Source organism: Arachis ipaensis, chromosome B05 (assembly GCF_000816755.2).
Source record: "Arachis ipaensis cultivar K30076 chromosome B05, Araip1.1, whole genome shotgun sequence".
NCBI lineage: Eukaryota > Viridiplantae > Streptophyta > Magnoliopsida > Fabales > Fabaceae > Arachis > Arachis ipaensis.
Genome location: NC_029789.2, coordinates 133,583,213 through 133,603,765, shown reverse-complemented (window position 1 = coordinate 133,603,765; position 20,553 = coordinate 133,583,213). Strand labels below are relative to the sequence as shown.

At 34.7% G+C, this 20,553-nt stretch overlaps 1 long non-coding RNA gene across 1 annotated transcript in view; it reads right to left on the bottom strand.

Annotated features, from left to right (window-relative positions):
- Nucleotides 1-9,591, bottom strand: part of LOC110262563 — a 13,690-nt gene extending 4,099 nt beyond the window's left edge. The window contains exons 1-2 of the long non-coding RNA XR_002347348.1: nucleotides 9,582-9,591; nucleotides 5,052-5,055 (exon numbers count right to left, since the gene is read on the bottom strand). This is a non-coding gene — a long non-coding RNA (uncharacterized LOC110262563). The remainder of the gene's footprint in view (nucleotides 1-5,051; nucleotides 5,056-9,581) is intronic.

The window sequence follows — 20,553 nt, the reverse complement described above, 5'->3', positions numbered from 1 at the left end:
TTAAAAATTGTGAATATTGGATTCGATGCGATGATTTTAGTGCGGATCGGATCGAATAATCGAAATTTTGGTCATATTCGATCCGATCCGATATGCCTTATTCATGATACTTCTTCGATGCGTGTCTTTTATGTCCAATCGTATTTTAATAAAAATTCATTTATTTTTGGACATGTTTAGATACGCTGATACACTTAAATATTATCACGTGTTAGTATGTTCAGCCTTATCCTTAACATATATTCTTGAAATAAGTTTAAAAATAGTATATATTATTATTTATTAAAATGAAAAGATATTTTATATAATTAAAATGACATTACAAAAAATTAAAAATTAATTTATATTTTTATATCAATAAAATATTAAAATATTATTATAATTTATCTAAGAAATACTTTATATTTTATATATATGTCTTGTTTCATGTCTTATAAGAATATAAAATTTGTATATCTATGTATCCTGTATTATGTCGTGTCTCGTATTTGTGTCAGTATCCATACATCATTGGTTTCAACTTTCAAACAGGTTCAACACTTTGACTTGTCTAAGACCCAAAATATGGCTAACTATTTGCCTTTTAGCATAATTAGGGTTAAATACGATTTTGGTCTCTAAGGTATAGACAGAAAATTTTTTTCGTCCCCTACCTCTTTTTGCATACAAATCATCCCTCAGGCTCAAAACCAAGTTTTAAAATTATCCTTTTACTTAAATATTAAAATTTTGGACTAAATTACCTATAACAAAAAAAATTATAAAATAAAAAAATAAGAGAGAGAGTATTTCTGCTCTTGTGAAGGGGCAGAGAAGAAGAAAAAGGGGAAGAGAAGAAGAAGAAGAAGCTATCTACGATCCACCTCTGTCTCCGCTTCCGCCGCCACCTCTATACGATTTTGGTCCCTCAGGTAGGGACGATTTTAAAACCAAGTTAAACTTTAGGGACGATTTTGTATGTAAAAAAAAGTTGGGGACGAAAATTTTTTTTAGCCTATACCTTAGGGATTAAAACCGTACTTAACCCACATAATTATTTTGCTTTAACTTTTGCATGCCTGGCCTTCCAACGGTTAAATTTTAATTTCACAACTATTGCTCTTAACGTTCGCTCTTTTTTTATTTGCTACTATGAACAAATTTCAATAAGTTAAACATAAGATTTTTATTCTCGATCATGACTCTCAACCATTCGGGCTGCGGCCCCCAAAGCAGCCCATCAATAAAAGGCCCACGGAGGAGAGGCCATTGGAGCCAAGAAATGTGAGATCCGATTCGAACACATCCCTTCTGTAATTAAATACATTGGCGCCTGTTCATACCCTATCCCAAAATATAGCCAGGCCCAAAATGAATAAAGCTCAAATGTATTTACATACTATGAACCACACATACCCGACCTGATAGAGGTCGGACGTGACAAATATAAAAATGGCTCTACTTATCCAAGTCATAACTGATTCCTACTATCTCTCACCTACTTCTAGAAGAGAGATCTCAACAACCCCTAATAAAAGAAACAGTTATATACCATCAAAGGTGGTGGTTATCAACTATACAATTATAAATACCCAAATTCTCTCAAGTATATTTAGAATCCAATCTACTAAAAAACCTGCTCAAACCCTTACTAACTTAAGTATCGGAGTCCCTTACAAGTACCACCCCCACCTCCTCACGAGGAACTCAGACGTTGCCCTAAAAGAAGCATGGACCTCACGTTCAGGCCCAAAGCAACCCAATTTCAGGTAACTCTCAGAATATTGACACCGTTGCCGGGGACCTGGAAGTCTACACCCAACCATGGCGGACAATTAGTTCGAAAACGGACGCACGGCTTTGGAATCAAAACCAGAGCCTCACAACGATGACCGAGAAATAATGATTCCCCCTCGACAAAACAGGACAGGTGGTTCTAATGAGGGAACATCGGAAAACCCCCAATCTAGAAGGATAAACTCAAAGGTACACTCACCAGAAAATGAAAAGCATCCACATTCGACAGAACTCATGGGTCTAGTGCATGGCCACCAAGGGCAACTTGAACAACTCGAACGGGAGTTAGAACGACAAAAGAAAGTCGAAAGAGATCAGAGGAGAGAGGTACGACAATGAAGAGAATTAGAAGAAAAGCCCCGACAAGAATCTCTACGATGGAACAACCGACTCAAGACATCATTTAAGTGATTTCAAAAGTCGGATGTACTTGGCCGACGCATTAGATACTACCTGTTGCAAAGCTTTCCCAACAACGCTAACTAAAGCAGCGAAATGGTTTGATAGTCTACGTCCTAGGTCTAACTTGTTCCGTGAACCTCGTGAAAAAGTTTCTCACTCGCTTCTCCATTCAGAAGGATAAGGTAAAACATGCCCCCATCCTCCTTGGAGTTCAACAAGAGGTCGGAGAAACCCTCCGAGCTTATATGGAAAGATTCAACAAAACCTGCTTGCAAATTCAGAATTTGCCTATAGAAGTAGTAATAATGGGACTGGTCAATGGCCTCAAAGAATGACCTTTCTCCCAATCCATATAAAAAAGGTACCCGACTTCCCTGAATGAGGTGCAAGAGCGAGCAGAAAAATACATCAACATGGAAGAAAACGCCCGACTTTGAGAGTCCACTCCCAAACAAAACCATCCTTATCAAGCTCGGGATAAGGAAAAGGAAGACAAGCCTCAAAGGTATCATAATTACACTCCCCTGCGAGTTTTTCTTGTCGATATCTATAGGAAGATCTGCCACACTAAGAAGGTTCTACCCCTACGTTCCATCAAAAACAAAAAATGGGGAAATCAGGCGGAATACTACGAGTAACATAAGATATTTGGGCACTCCACCAATGATTGATATGACTTGAAAAATGTAATAGAAAAACTGGCCAGAGAAGATCGGTTGGAAAGATACCTGAGAGAAAGATTGAACGACCGGGGCAAAAGGAAAATATAAGAGGAAGATGGAAGCTGGCGAGATCGACCAACCCAAACTTCTGAGCGACATATCCACATGATAGCTAGAGGGTTGCAGAAGAGGGCTAACCAAGTCTTCTCGAAAAAGACACTTAAAAGAGGTCTACCAAGTCGGAGAAGATAATGAAGCCCCCAACCTACCTATAATCTCCTTCACAAAAGAAGATGCCTAAGGGATAACACTGAGACATGATGGCCCCGTGGTAATCACAATGATACTTGCCAATGTAAACCTTCACAGGACTTTGGTAGACTAAGAAAGCTCGCCGACATTTTGTTTAAACCTGCCTTCAACAAGTTAGGATTTGAAGAAAAGCAGTTAAGGGCATATCCGATATCCTCTTCGGATTGGGAGACACAACCATGCAACCTCTAGATTGCACACCACCTTTGGCAAAGGAATGAAGTCTCGAACTCTGAGTGTAGACTACATTGTAGTAGATGTAACATCCGCATACAACGCTCTGATAGGTCGGACAATATTAAATCGATTTGCTGTGGTCGTTTTTACTCATCACCTTTGCATGAAATTCTCAACACTATCAAGCTCAAAGAAGTCCGAACAAGAGAGAACTAAGACCACAGCCTGATGGAGAAGTCAAAACGGTATAAATTGGAGAACAAGCCAAGAAAACCACAAACGTAGGAGCTAACATAAACAATGATGAGTTAAAGGCCGACCTTATAAAGCTCTTCTAGGAAAATGCCGACCTCTTCTCTTGGAAGCCCTCTGATATGCCAGGAATACATCCTGACCTCATGAGTCATAAGCTTGTTGTCTATCCAGGTTCACGACCTATACAACAAAAACGATGAAAGCTAGGCCTTGAAATAGCGCAAGTCGTTGAAGAACATATCCAAGCCATGTTGGAAGCCAGGTTCATACGAGAGGTAAAGTACCCTTTTATAGCTAGCTAACGTTGTGCTGGTAAAGAAACAGAATGGGAAATGGAAAATGTGTGTTGATTACACTAATATCAATAAAGCTTGCCCAGTATATCCATACCTTCTTCGTAGCATTGATGCCTTGGTGGATTCAGCTTCAGGATACGGGTATTTGTCCTTTATGGACGCCTACTCGGGATACAACCAATTTTCAATGTATAAGCCGGATCAAGAAAAAGCCTCTTTCATCACTCCAAAGGCTAACTGTTGCTATGTGGTAATGTTATTTGGATTAAAAAATGTTAGAGCCACTTATCAAAGAGTAATGAACAAAGTGTTCTCATCCCATCTCAGAAAGTCAATGGAAGTCTACATAAACGATATGCTCGTAAAAAAACTAAAGAAGAAACTCGTCTACTGTCTGACCTCACTGAGGTGTTTAACACAATAAAGCAGCACAGTATGAGGCTAAATCCCACAAAATGCACCTTCGCGGTAGAAGCAAAAAATTTTTGGGATTCATACTTACCCAAAGAGGAATTGAGGCCAACCTGGACAAATTCCAAGCAATAATCAAAATGAAAAGCCCGACTTGCCTTAAAGAAGTCAAACTAAACAGAAGGCTAGCAACATTATACAGGTTCTTAGCAGGATCATCCTTGAAGTCTTTGCCTCTGTTTTCAATACTTAAGAAAGGATGTTAATTCGAATGGACTCCAAAATGCAAACAGGCCTTTCAGAACTTCAAGAGCTTCCTGAGTCAAACACCAATCCTTACTTGACCTGAAGAAGGAGAAGAGCTCATACTATATATGCCAGTTGCAAGTAAGGCCATAGCCTCTGCCCTCATTCGAGAAGATCAGGATGGACAACAGCCAGTCTAGTTCACTAGCAAAGTCCTACAGGGGGCAAAACTGAATTATCAAAAATAGAGAAGTTCGCTTATGCCATCATCCTTGCCTCTAGAAGACTTCGATCTTATTTTCAGGCCCACATCTTTAAGGTCTGAACTAACATTATTTCCTGCGAGCAAGTCAGATATTGCAGGACGGATGTTGCAATGGCCAGCAGAACTATCCCAGTTCGACCTAAAGTATGAAACTCGAACAGCCATTAAGTCTTAGTATTTGGCTGACTTCCTGGCCGAATACACGAGGAAAATCAAGGAAGTTTAAAGAATTGGAACTTATATATAGACGGATCTTCTAATAAAATAGGTAGTGAAGTAGGAATTATTTTGGAGAATGAAGAAGGAACTCGTATAGAGCTCTCTCTGAAGTTTGAATTCCCAGCCTCCAATAACCAAGTCGAATATGAGACCATGATTGCTGGCTTAAAGCTCGCCAATGAAGTCGGGGCATCAAGGGTTATAGTGTTTAGTGACTCATAAGTGGTGACCTCTCAAATTAATGGAAATTACCAAGCAAAGGATCCAAATATGAAAAGATACCTGGAGAAAACACTAGAACAACTCGGACAGTTTCAAGAAATAGAAGTCCGACATATAGCTCGTGAACTCAATTTCCGAGCTGATGCCCTCTCCAAATTAGCTAGCACCAAACCAAGAGGCAATAACAAGAGTCTGATCTAGGAAACTCTTCATACACCATTAGTGGAAAAGGAACTTGACAAGTCGGGAGCCTTAGCAGTTTCCAATTTAAATCTAGGATGGATGACTCCTATTATCGAATATCTTAAATTCGATATCATCCCCCAAAGAAGAAAGGGAAGTAAGGAGGCTCATAAGGGAAGCACAGAGCTACACATTGGTCCATAACATTCTCTACAGGAGAGGGGTATCTACACATTTACTAAAGTACGTCCCGACCTCCAAGATGGAAGAAGTCTTAGAAGAAGTCCATAGTGGTATTTGCGAAAACCACTTGGGAGCCCAATCATTAGCAAAAAAGGTAACACGAGCTGGTTTCTTTTGGTCGAGTATGCAAAAGGAAGCGGCAGACTTTGTCAAAAAATGTCCACCCTGCCAAATGCATGCCAATTTTCACGTGGCCCCACCAGAAGAACTTATCAGTGTCACCTCCACATGGCCTTTTGCAAGATGAGGGGCTAGACTTACTTGAACCCTTCCCTCAAGCACCCATGCAGGTAAAATATCTTATAGTGAGAATTGACTATTTAACTAAGTAGATTGAGGCAGAACCACTAGCGACCATCACAGCTCAAAAAAGTCGAAAGTTCCTCTACAAGAACATCGTCACCCAATTTGGAGCCATATTCCATCACTACGGACAATGGCACTTAGTTCAGTGACTCGACTTTTAAAAGCCTGGTCGCAAGCCTCAAAATCAAATACCAATTCACCTCGGTAGAATATCCTCAAGCCAATAGACAAGAAGAGGCTGCAAACAAAGTCATACTAATATGACTCAAGAAAAGATTACAAGAGGCAAAATGAGCATCGGATGAAGAACTCGCACAAGTTCTATGGGCATTCTAAAACCCGCAAAATAAATAAATAAATGACCAATAAATTAACTATTATTTAAAGAAATTAGAAAATTAAATTTTATAGTTTACAATGGAAGAAATAATTAAAATACGAATTTTGAACTAATTTTAAAGATTTTGTTTGGGTCGAATGGATCGAACCGATTGAATCGGGTCCAAACCGGGCCCAAGGCCCAACCCAACATCATATTAATGAATGGCTTCAGCCACTTTCACCCCCACATTATGAACTTCACGCTAGAAACATGAGGGAAGAGAAAAAGAAAATTCCCAAACCCTAACCCTCCATTCAAATCCACATATCTCTCAATCCAGAGCTCCGATCGTCGCACTGTTTACGTCCACGCGACCACCACGTCGAGCTCTACAAAGCTCAGTAATCAATTTGGTAAGGATGTCACATTTTCAATTTCGGTTCTCTCTTCCCCAATTTCAAAAATCATATGTTGTGGGTGTTGAAATTTTTTATTCTTTGATGTTCTAGGGTCCAATTAGCTTGAGGAATTAGCGGATTTTTGTTGAATTGAGGCATGGTAAGGTAAGAATCCTCAAACCCTTGTGAATTCATTGATTAATTACGGTTAAGCATTAATCTTATGTATATGAATGTAGTAATATGTATTAGGTTGTGTATGTGTGAATTTGGAACACAATTGAGGATATTAGAAACTTGGTGGAGCATTGGGTGTTGAAATTTGGTGGTAGAGGCTTGTGATTTTGCTAATTTGGGTTACCTTTGGCGTAAAGAGAAATCGGCCAAGGTATGATTTTGGTTTCTCGTATGTAATATATAATTTCTTGTGAAAACTTAGGCTAGACGCCCTAGGATAAGTTGAATCATGAGTTTGGAGCATGTTTAGTAATTTAGTTGACAATGTATGTAGAATTGATGATGTTTAATTAGATTGATGAATCATGATGTGAATGTGATTATGGTTGGTGAAATAGATTGATGAATGATGACTTTGATGGTGATGAATGAAAATAATGAATAAGGGTATATGAATATTGATAAATTGAGAATTTTGTTTGTATAATTGAGAATTTTTAGATAAAGATGATTCAATTGAGGTATGAATGGTTATGATAGGATATTGGCTGTGTTGGATATGGTTGGAGTTATTTTGAGTGGTAAAAGTTTGATTTTGGTAAAAGAAATTGGTAAAAATAGAGGTTTGAGATTTGTTGAGAAAAATTAATTTTTGATCGAATTTCGGCGAGCCATAACTCGGCTTCCGGACTCCCAAACTTTTCCAAACTTCTCTTAAATGAAAACTGGGTTTGTAAAGTTTACGTCGTTCAAAGAATAGATGAAAATCGATTTTTATGAAAAAGTTATGCGCGTCGAAAGTTTGGTGTGTAAAATAAAATTCTGCAGCACTTAACAATATTTAGCCATTCTGCAGAATTCGCATACGCGAGCACACATGCGACGCGGGCATTTCATTCTATTTTGATGTCCTGCGTATACGAGAGGATGCATGCGTATGCAAGAATGAGAATTTAAGGGGGTTGCATACGCGGACACTCGCATGCGACGCAGGCATTCTAGTCTATTTTGATGCCCCGCATACGCGGGAGTATACACGCGTATGTGAGCAAGGCAAAAATGCACTCCCGCGTATCTGCAACATGGCATGCATACGTAAGACCCTGTTTTTTCGTAACTTTGAGCTTCTGTGTTTTAAATATGATTTTAAACCTCTAAATATATATTTTTATTCTTTAAGACCTTAAAATCTAATTTTAATCTTAGGGAGGGGTTAAGCCTAGAGAAGTAGTCAATTTGGAAGTAAAGAAAGCTTTTGAATAGATGAATTGTGGTTGAAGAATGGGATACTTGATTTGATGAGATGATGAAGTTAATGAATGAGGCAATTTTGAGAATAATGCAATATTGAGAATGACGAATGAGACAATTAATGATGATAATGATAATGATAATTGATAGATAATGATGTTGGTTAATTGAGAATGATGAAATATCAGTATGATTCTATATCTTGTATTAGGCCATTTTATATATATGTACTTAGACTCTCCTTTTATGTATTTTGGATATTGTACCTCTTATAGGATATTTTTGGTGAAAATAAGTGTCAATTGTGTTTTGGGTTAATTTTGGGTATATGTATATAAGTATATGTACTTATACTCCGGCCGACATTGACTCCGCAAGTTGAGCCCGGAGCTTGCTATTCTATATTTTGGTACTCCATCCTTTATATATTTCATGTTCCATCCTTATCAGTTTATCGGTTTACGTTTTTGAGTATGATACAATTTTCTTCTGCGGTTTTTGCTTTAACCAACCTTCAAGACTCATCGAATATTATATTCTTTTAATTATTATATTATGCATATTCTAGTTTAGAGGTCATAATACCACACCTGTAACACCCTAACTTTTAGCACCTCATGATCATACTAAAAGTTCAGGCATTATTTACCTCCAACCCTTTTTATTTTATACTATCTTTATTTAATATCGAGCATTTGCGAATATGAACCAAAATTTTAATTAAAAAAATGAATATTCTTTATTTTAAACCACTTAATCACAAATATATATATATATATATAGCAAAAGATCCTCAAATACAAGTCTTATCCCTCTAAAAACCAAAATCATAAACGAGAGGGGAAAATAGAATCTAACAACTTAACTCGTAAACATAATCTTCTATTCTTTCTTCTTCTTTTCTTTAATCTTTTAATTCTTTATCATAACTCAACTTCGCATTCTTACCTCGCCTTTTCCTAAATGTCTTATGAAAAAGAATTATAAAGTACTTTAATTAAATTTGCGTCCTCTAAAGATTTTAAGATCACTCTGTTTGCTCTTCTTTGACTTATAATATTATTAATAATATCTCTACTAATTAATATTCGTAATAAAATATTAACAATAATATAAATAGAATAATTTAAATGGTAAATAAATAATATATATATAAATATATATCTTTTCTTAAAACTTAGTTTATAAAACCTTATTTTTAAACTTTTATTAATTACTTTTTAAATCATGAACTTTTTAATATTCTATTTTTAACCTTAATATTTTATAAAATTATATTTGAAACCCTCACTTATTTTCATATTTATGAAAATAACCCTGAACTTTTATAAAATACCTATTTTTACCCTCGTACTTTATTTATTACCCAAAATACCCAAAATCTTATATAATTACAAATTGTACCTTAATTTTTATATACAAATACAATATTACCCTTCAAAAATAAAATGTCATTACTATAATCTTTCTTTTATACCAAAACCGAAACTCTTAACCCTTTCCTTTCAAAATATTACTTGTATTTTAATCCGTTTTCGAGTCTTTCAATTTGATTTTTCTCAACTTTTAATTTAATCTTTCAACCACCAAATCTCATCAATTTTCTAAAAATACCACATCACAACAGTCTCAAAACCATTAAAACAACAACAGCTGAGCTGTTCCTCATAGCCAAACCAACAAATCACAAGCAACAATAATAATTCAACATAAACTCATTCAATAGTCAACGGAATCAACATTCACTTATCAAATTCATATTTAATTATTATAAAGTTACCAAACCCTACCTCCATACGAAATCAAAATCACAGAAACTCCGTAAAAGCTTTTTTATCGAACTGTTGAAAAAAACATCAGAAATCGTCTATGCCTCTTAGAATTTCAATTTGTCGAACTTAAGGAGAAGGGAAACTACGTCACCGTCAATTTTTACTGAACAAAAATAACGCTAATATATAGAGAAAAAAAATACGAACACTTTTATCAGTTTAGATTTTTTATTAGAGTTACAAATCTCAAAAAATCGAAACTGAAAGCTCAATGGTTCCATGGTTTCCGTTCTCCTCTCTCTCACGGTGTTTCTCTCTTTCTTTTTATTTGTTTTTGGTTCGGTCATATTGAATGGAAACTATAATTATATGCATGAAATAAGGTTAGGTGTCAAGCTTATTCGTATATAAGCCACCTTCCTTTCTTTTCTTTAATTTCCTTAATGCCTTCGCCAAAAAGAAGGTAATAATTGAAATATTTTATTATAATAAAAATTATTTAAAAATTCTAATAAATTTTAAATTCAAAGTATCATAAAATTTAATTTAATTATTTAAAAAAAATATTTTTTTAAATAAAATAATAAATCATGAATAACTCAATGAAATTTTTAAAATTTTGGGATGTTATAACACCATCTCTATTTTATGGTTTAAGTGTAAAGTTCTGTGTGGTAGGGTGTTACAGACATATCGGACAACTCCCCATTCTACAATAAGAGAATCTCCATTCTAACTTGCTTATGGCATAGAAGTTATGATCCCTGTTGAGGTTAATGAAGAAAGCTCCCGAGTAAGGTTTTACAATGAAGAGAAAAACATCCAAGTTCAAAAAAATAGCTCGACTTCCTTCTGAAAGTCCGAAAATAAGCACGGATAAGAGAGGCAGCGTTAAAATAGAGGATGTCCACAAGGTACAACAAAAAGGCCATCAGAAAAAATTTCGCCACAAACGACCTCGTCTTGATAAGGAACGACATCAGGGTTCAGAAGTCGGGTGAAAGAAAACTAGCTGCAAATTCGAAAGGACCTTTTAAGATCATAGAAATTTTGGAAAAAGGTTACTACAAAGTGTCCGGCCTGCAAGGGAACTTGCTCCGTAGGTTGTGGCATACATGCAACATGAAGAGATATTACAGCTAGAAAGCGATCCTTGTTTTCTGACGTATTTTTTTTCCGACTTCATGGTTTTGTACCGAAAAGGATTTTCTTAAAGGGAATTTTAATGAGGCATCATAACGAGGGTTGAGAGTTGTTTAAAAATCTTAGTAGCAAAAACACTTGTAAATCATTTTCAAGTAATGATAATTCATTTCTATTCTATTATCTATTACGATACGCCCTAACTTAAACTCGAAAAAATGCGAAAATCATTGCCCGACCTGGATGGTCAGCGAGATGAAGCGACGAGGTCCAAGTTAGGGTAAAGAAGTTATATACACAGATCATGGCCACAACTCGGAAAACCACTTATAAGTCGGTAAAAGAAAGGGCCTGATGAGAGGCAAATGTCGGTTTAGATTTTTTACAAAAAGAATTGCTTCGTCAGTAGTATAATTCTAAACCAAAAAATGACCCTAATAATCAAAATTTAAATGATTGTCACAATTTAAATCAATAAAAACCGGGAGTTTTAAATCCCAGGTCGTTCTCTCTAGGAATTGCAATCGAGTGCTCAATTATTGGTTATGGAAAAAATTAGGGGTTTGGATTGCAATTAACAAGAATTTAAATGACAAGAAATTAGAGAAGCAAGTAATAACTAAATATCAAAATAATTAAACTAAGACAATTAAGGAAATTAATGAAGAAAGAGTTTAGCAAGGGTAGATGGTTAAGGATCACTATCCTTGTTACTAACCATAACATGATAATTACAAAGAGCAATCCCACTTCTTCATCCCCAACATCGGAGGAAAGTCAAATAGGCTTAATTAATCCTAATCTATAAGTCCTAATCAACTTACTAATTAAATTAGCAAAAGATTAGCGTCAATAGAAACAAGATTAATTAAAATCTCCAAATTATCAATCAACTTGGACATTAGTAACTCAAGGTTATCCAAGTTACCAACCCAAGTCAAGAATGTAAAAATCTACTCCATAACTAAGGGCAAGCATTTTATCAAATACCTAGAGTGCATAAACATAAAGTATCAAAAATTACAAGAATTAGTAAAATATATAGCTGCCAAATGCAAGAAATTAATAACAACAACTCAATTAAGCATATAAAAAAATATAAAACATCAAATTGTATTAAAGAAAATTAAAATTAACAAGAGAATTCATAAACTAAAAGTGACAAAAATGAGAAATTAACAAGAGTAGTAAAATTAAGATGCTAGAATAAGAAAATATAAAGAAAACTACACTAGAACAAGATCAAAATCTAAAATTAAAGAGAAAACTAAGCTAAGAACTCCAAATTTTAGAGAGAAGTTGGAGCTTCTCTCTCTAGAATTGGCGTAAAACATCATGTAAAACAAAACTAACTCTACTTTTTTCATTCCCCGTTCAATCCTTGGTTCAATAGCATCACAAATGAGTTGGATTGGGCCCAAAATGTACTCCAAATCGCGAGTCACGTGCTTCTTTAATGAAACACGTTTTTTGTGTCCCACATATGCGAGATTTGGCTGCGTACGTGGACGGCTTAACTCAACGTCCACTATAGACATATGCATATTATTTTGAAACCTTGGATGTTAGCTTTTTAATTACATTAAAACTGCCTCATTCGGAACTCTATAGCTAAAGATATAATCACTTTAGTACAAAGAGGTCAAGATTGACAACTTTACAAATCTTTCACTTCTTCATGAATTCTCCACTTTTGCATGCTTTTTCTTCATCCTTTCGAGCTATCCTTGCCTTCTAAAACTTAAATCACTTAAAGAAATACATCAAGGCATTGAATAGAATAAATATGGATTAAATTTGACAATTTAAAGGCATAAAAAATATATTTTTTATAATCAAGCACAATTAGGAGAAATTCACAAAAACATGCATTTTTCATAAATAAATGCAAAATAAGTTGATAAATTCTACTCTTTTCTAACCAAAATTCATAGTAAAATACGATTTTATCAACCTCCCCACACTTAAACAAAAGTATATCCTCATGTATACGTCAAGAAAGACATGAGAAAGGGATATCAACATTTATTGAAAATAAACTATCTAAACCTATTCTTATTCTATTTATCTATCTAACTATATGTATCTACCAAATCTATATATTTTTATTTGGTCAAAATAAATCAATTTTCAAGAAAATATATAAACAAAGAGGGTCGAAAACAATAACAACCAAGTCAAATCTACAATTGATTGAGTCATAAAAAAGTATTTACAAACTTGCAAGATAAGAGATAATCACATGTGGAACATAGAGTTAAACAATCGAACCCTTCACCAGATGTGTGTACGCTCTAATTGCTCAAGTGTATAGGGTTGATTCACTCAATTCTCTTCTAATCTTGCTCTCCAAGACTTATTTTTCTTCTAATAATCAACAATCATTCAATACATGCATACAAATATCATGAGGACTTTTCAAGGATTGTAATGGGATTAGGGTAAAGGTGAGGATGTATATAGTCAAGTGAATTAGAATTTGAATCTTTGATTAACTTAAACTCTCACCTAACCTACAACAACCTATTCAACTATAATGTAAACCTAACTATCCGTTATTTAATTTTTCACACACCCATGCATTCTTTCAATTCATATCACATATGCATTTTTATTTCTCAAACTTTTCTTTTTAAAATAAAATTTGTCCCCTTTTTATTATTTTCTCATTTCTTTTTTTTCTTCTTTTTTTCTCTTTTTTTTTTCAATAACATAATATATACAAAAATATTCATGTATATGGTTCAATATTGGATGCATGAGTATGTACCAAATTTCTAAAATTTCAACAAAAATACAAAATATTCCTTTTTTGTCCTCTACTAATGTTCTCAAATTTTTCCACACTAAGATAATGCACACTCTCACTATCCTAAACTAATCAAAGATCCAAATGAAGGACATTTATTATTTTTTACTTAGGGGTAGTGATGTACTGAAATTAAGAACAAAAAGAGTTAAAGAAGATCAAAATTGGTTAACAATGGTAGATAAAAGGGTAAGGCTATATGAGTAAGTGAGCTAACTTGAACTAAAGGCCTCAATCATGTAAATGTATTTATACAAAGAATAACGAATATAAAGAATCAAACAAATTAAATATTACAATCATAGAAAGAGAATAACACACAAGAAGAAAAATAGTGGTTAATATGAGGTAACCACTCATTAAAGCTAAAAAACTCACAAGGTTGTGTGTTCTAGCTCTAAACTATGTTCTATAATTATTGTTCAAGAAAGTTCAATGAAAGGTTTTCAACTCAAATCAATTGGGATGCCTTATAGATAAATTCTTTGAAAAATTTTATTATTTTGACTAAACTTATTATATATATGTATATATGAAAAGAAATACAATAAACTAATAAGATGCAATTAAAGCTCTAAAAAAATGCAACTAAGAATTCTAAAAGACATAGTAATAACAGAAAAAATCAAATGTAAAAGTGTTTGGGATTAGAACTTTTCACCCAAAAAATGCCGATTCGGTTAGATGACCACCCCACACTTAAAAATTTGCACGGTCCTCCGTGCGCTTACTACAATTAGGGGGTAGATTTAACGGATTGCCACCTTCAGCTGGTGAATCTTCAAGTTGTTATGACTGAGGAAGATGCTTCTCCCTTCGCTTTCGTCGTAGCGCTTTCCTTATTTGACTTCTTTTTTACTTATGATGACTCATCCTGAAAGATAGAAAACAGGATATAGTAAGATGAGTTAACTCGGAGATAAGAAAGTATAAATTGTTGGAATGAGGTAATAATCACTAAAATGAAGTGAGTTGATGAGTTTGTGACTTTTAAGGAAAGCAAATGTGTGAATTCTAAGTTTGCGCGTGGTTTAAAACTCACACACTAGCAGCAAAAGCTTTATGTCACCATCATTTAAAAGAGATATGTAACTCACTCATTTTAGTGTGCTCGAGATACTTGAAAGAAAACTTGTAGATTAAGGTAAACACACAAGCAATAAAAGAGTATAAAAAACATTCAAGCAAGAACAATGCATCAACTTGGTGATGTAAATAAAAATCAACGTAAGTAAGCATCACCTAACAATAAATGCATCAATTATAATTTCAATCTCAATCCAAGAAAGAATAATTCAGCAGCAAAAAATAGCAAATCAGATTAATAATCCCAACACTCTTCACTTAATCTAACCTATTCTAAACACCTAATCCACTAAAACAAGAAATTAAACTAACTAGCTAACTAACTAAAGGAGATGGTGGATAATGATAAAGAGAAGGTATGAGAAAGAGATGAGAAAGGGAAGAGTGGGGTGCGAATTAGGGTTCGCACAAGAAGGTTTCATGTTATTAAAGTCGTGCGTATACATCTGTCATGTGTACGCGCAAATTGGCTTTTTTTTCTTTTTATTTAAACTTTCATATGCGAGAAATGCGGTGCACGCGATAATGTCAAAATTCAAAGGGTCGCGTATGCGAGCTATTGCCACTGCCCCGTTATGTCACGTACGCGAGACATGGCTGTGTACGCGAGAAGATACACGCGATGCGAGCTATTGCCACTACCCCTTTGTCTCGCGTACATGATAAATGGCTGCGTACGCGATATTGCTCTTTATTTATTTTCAGACTTTTCCATACTTCTTACACCAAACTAAGCCTCTTAAACACCTAACAAGATACCAAAACAACACCAAACCTTATTAAACATGCTAAACCATCAAGAAAATCTAACAAACCTATCTAAAAAGGAGATTTAAATTATTAACCAACTTTTTACAAAAAGAGAAAATGAAAAGATATTATCATAGTGGGATGTCTCCCACCTAGCACTTTTGGTTAAAGACCTTAAGTTGGACATTTTGGTGAGCTCTTTGTCAAGGTGGCTTGTGCTTGAATTCATCCTTGAACTTCCACCAATTCTTGGACTTCAATTGATTGCCAGAGTCTCCAACCAAGTGCACCAAACCTTGATGAAGTTCCACACAAGTCAGGAGCTCCCAAAATTGATCCTCATCTTGTAATTCGAGATCTTAAACCTTGTTTTCACACCCGTCTTCAAGTTGACTCTTGTGATTCCATCCGGGTGAGCTCACTTCAGAATTCTCATTTGAATACCCAAACATCCTCCTAAATCCATTCAATTTAGCATTCCGCCAACCATAGGACCTAGGCCTTGAAGGTTCAACTTTAATGAGCCTAGTATTATTTTGCCAACCACTACACAAATCTCTGTTACTCTTCAATCTACAAAGAGTTTTAAGTTAACCATATGTTTCAAGCAAACCATATTCAAGTGGGACATTAAAGCTTAAGGATATGATTGTTACCTACTCAAATGATGTGATGGATGGTTGCTTAGTGAGAGAGTGATGAGCGGATAATTTATACCCTTTTTGGCATTGTTTTTACGTAATTTTTAGTATGTTTTAGTTACTTTTTATTATATTTTTATTAGTTTTTATGCAAAAATCACATTTCTGGACTTTACTATGAGTTTGTGTGTTTTTTTGTAATTTCAAGTATTTTCTGGCTGAAATTGAGGGACCTGAGCAAAAATCTGATTCAGAGGCTGAGAAAGGACTGCAGATGCTGTTGGATTCTGACCCTCCTGCACTCAAAGTAGATTTTCTGGAGCTACAGAAGCCCAATTGGTATGCTATCAATTGCGTTGGAAAGTAGACATCTTGGACTTTCCAGCAATATATAATAGTCCATACTTTGCCCGAGATTTGATGGCCCAAACTGGCATTCAACGCCAGCCAAAGACCCTTTTCTGGCGTAAAATGTCAGAACTGGCACCAGAACTGGAGTTAAACGCCCAAACTGGCATCCAAGCTGACGTTTAACTCTAGAAAAGGCCTATGCACGTGTAAAGCTCAATGCTCAGCCCAAGCACACACCAAGTGGGCCCCGGAAGTAGATTTCTGCACTATCTGCACTTAGTTACTTATTTTCTGTAATCCCTAGTAACTAGTTTAGTATAAATAGCACTTTTTACTATTGTATTCGTAGGTTGGTAGCTATCCTTGGACTTTAGGGAGGCTGGCCACACGGTCATGCCTAGACCTTTTTCTCTTATGTATTTTCTACGGTGGAGTTTCTATACCTCATAGATTAAGGTGCGGAGCTCTACTGTTCTTCATGAATTAATGCAAGTACTATTGTTTCTCTTTCAATTCATGCCTACTTCTTCTCCAAGATATACTCTCGTACTTAATTCAGTTAAGTCAGAATGAAGGGGTGACCCGTGACAATCACCCACTATCTTCGTTACTCACTTAGCCAAGATTTGCGTGTCTGACAACCACAAGCGGTCTACATGATGTTCAACGTAGTCATTGGACGACAGCCGGAGTATAATCTCTTGGGTCTCTAATCCACAATTTGCATCGCCTCTCCTGACAACAAAGCATCCGAATCCGTGGGATTAGAACCTTTGTGGTATAGGCTAGAACCAATTGGCAGCATTCCTGAGATCCGAAAAGTCTAAACCTTGTCTGTGGTATTCCGAGTAGGATCTGGGAAGGGATGACTGTGACGAGCTTCAAACTTGCGAATGTTGGGCGCAGTGACAGTGTGCAAAAGGATAGAGAGATCCTATTCCGGCGCTAGTGAGAACCGACAGATGATTAGCCGTGCGGTAGCTGTACCTGGTATTTTTCATCCGAGATGAGAAATCCGACAATTGATTAGCCGTGCAGAAACCGTACCTGGTATTTTTCATCCGAGAGGATCATACAGCTTGCCATGGAAGGGAGCACGCATGATTGGATGAAGACAATAAGAAAGAAGAGGATCAGAAGCAACAAAGCATCTCCAAACGCTTATCTGAAATTCCCACCAATGAATTACATAAGTATCTTATTTTATTTTATGTTTTATTTATCTTTCAATTATCAAAACTCATAACCAATTGAATCCGTCTGACTAAGATTTACAGGATAACCATAGCTTCCTTCAAGCAGACAATCTCCGTGGGATCGACCCTTACTCACGTAAGGTATTACTTGGACGACCCAGTGCACTTGCTGGTTAGTTGTGCGGAGTTGTGAAAAGTGTGATCACGATTTCGTGCACCATGTTTTTGGCGCCGTTGCCGGGGATTGTTCGAGTTTGGACAACTGACGGTTCATCTTGTTGCTTAGATTGGGTAATTTTATTTTATGTTTAAGCTTTTTATTTTTATTTTCGAAAAAAAAAGAGAAAAAATATAGTTTTCGAAAAATTCATAAAAATTTTTAAGAATGAATTCTAGAGTTTCATGAGATATGTTGAAGCCTGGCTAGCTGTTAAGCCATGTCTAATCTTTTGGACCGAGGTTTCCACTTTCCTTTGTAGAAAGGGCATGTCTGTAATTGTTATGCTAAAGCTTGGCTGGCCATTTGGCCATGTCTAATTCTTTTGGACCGAAGCTTTACACTAACATTGCATGAATCCTAAAATTCTTATTAAAAATTTTGAATTTCTTTATTTTCTTTTTCCAAAATAATTTCAAAAAATACAAAAAAAAAATTAACAAAATCATAAAAACCAAAAAATTTTTTGTTTGAGTCTTGTGTCAATTTTAAGTTTGGTGTCAATTGCATGTTTTTAAACTTTCTTAAAATCTTCGAAAATTCATCATGTGTTCTTTCTTGATCTTCAAGTTGTTCTTGTTGATTTTTTTTGTTTAATCTTGTGATTTTCTTGTTTTGTGCTTTTTGTTATTTTTCATATGTATTTTCGAATTCATAGTGTCTAAACATTAAAAATTTTTAAGTTTGGTGTCTTGAATGTGTTTCTTTTCTTAAAAATTTTCAAAAATATGTTCTTGATGTTCATCATGATCTTCAAAGTGTTCTTGGTGTTCATCTTGACATTCAAAGTGTTCTTGCATACATTAGTTGTTTTGATCTTAAATTCTGATGTCTTGTGTCATTTTGTTGTTTTTCTCTTTCTCCATTAATTCAAAAAATTCAAAAATAATTTCTTTCCCTTATTTTACTCATAAATTTCAAAATTTTGGGTTGACTTAGTCAAAATTTTTTAAAATTTAGTTGTTTCTTGTTAGTCAAGTCAAAATTTCAATTTAAAAATTCCATCTTTTTCAAATCTTTTTCAAAATCAAATCTTTTCCATTTTTCTTTCATGTTTTTCGAAAATTCTTCAAAATAAGTTTTCAAAATCTTTTTCTTAATTTTACTTCATATTTTCGAAAACTTTACTAACAATTAATGTTTTGATTCAAAAATTTCAAGTTTGTTACTTTCCTGTTAAGAAAGGTTCGATCTTTAAATTCTAGAATCATATCTTTTAGTTTCTTGTTAGTCAAGTCATCAACTTTAATTTTAAAAATCAAATCTTTTTAATTTCTTTTTCAATTATTTTTCAAAATAAATTTCAATCATATCTTTGTAAAATTTTAATTTCAAAATCTTTTTCTAACTTCTTATCTTTTCAAAATTTATTTTCAAATCTTTTTTAACTAACTACTTGATTTGTTTGTTTTAATTTCAAAAAGTTTACTATCTCTTATCTTTTTCAAAACTACCTAACTACTTTTCTCTCTCATTAATTTTGAAAACTAACTAATAAATTTTTCAAAAATCTTTTTAATTAATTAATTTCTTTAGTTTTCAATTTTATTTTATTTCTTTTCTTAAATTTCGAATTCTAACTTATAATTAAAATAAAAACAAAAATATTTTTCTTTTCTTTTAATTAATATTCGAATACTTTCTCTCTCCCATCTCTCTCTAATTATTTATTTATTTACTAACACTTCTCTTCTACTCATAATTCGAACCCTCTCCCTCTCTCTGTGTTCGAATTCTTCTTATTCTCTCTCTACCTCATTGTTCTATTCTTCTATTCTTATACTCACATAAAAGAATCTCTATACTGTGACATAGAGGATTCCACTATTCTCTTTATTCTCTTCTTTTTCATATGAGCACGAACAAGGATAAGGACATTCTTGTTGAAGCTGATCCTGAACCTGAAAGGACTCTGAAGAGGAAGCTAAGAGAAGCTAAAGCACAGCACTTTGGAGAGGACCTTACAGAAATTTTCGAAAAAGAAGTAGATATGCAGCCGAACCCAACAACATTGATGGAGATGCAAGGAAGATGCTTGGTGACTTTACTGCACCAACTGACTTCTATGGAAGAAGCATCTCAATTCCTGCAATTGGAGCAAACAACTTTGAGCTTAAGCCTCAATTAGTTTCTCTAATGCAGCAAAATTGCAAGTTTTATGGACTTCCATTGGAAGATCCTCATCAGTTCTTAGCTGAATTCTTGCAAATCTGTGATACTATTAAGACCAATGGGATTAATCCCAAGGTCTACAGACTTATGCTTTTCTCCTTTGCTGTAAGAGACAGAGCTAGGATATGGTTGGACTCACAACCTAAAGAAAGCCTGAACTCTTGGAAAAAGTTGGTCAATGCTTTCTTGGCCAAATTCTTTCCACCTCAAAAGATGAGCAAGCTTAGAGTGGAAGTCCAAACCTTCAGACAGAAGGAAGGTGAGTCCCTCTATGAAGCTTGGGAAAGATACAA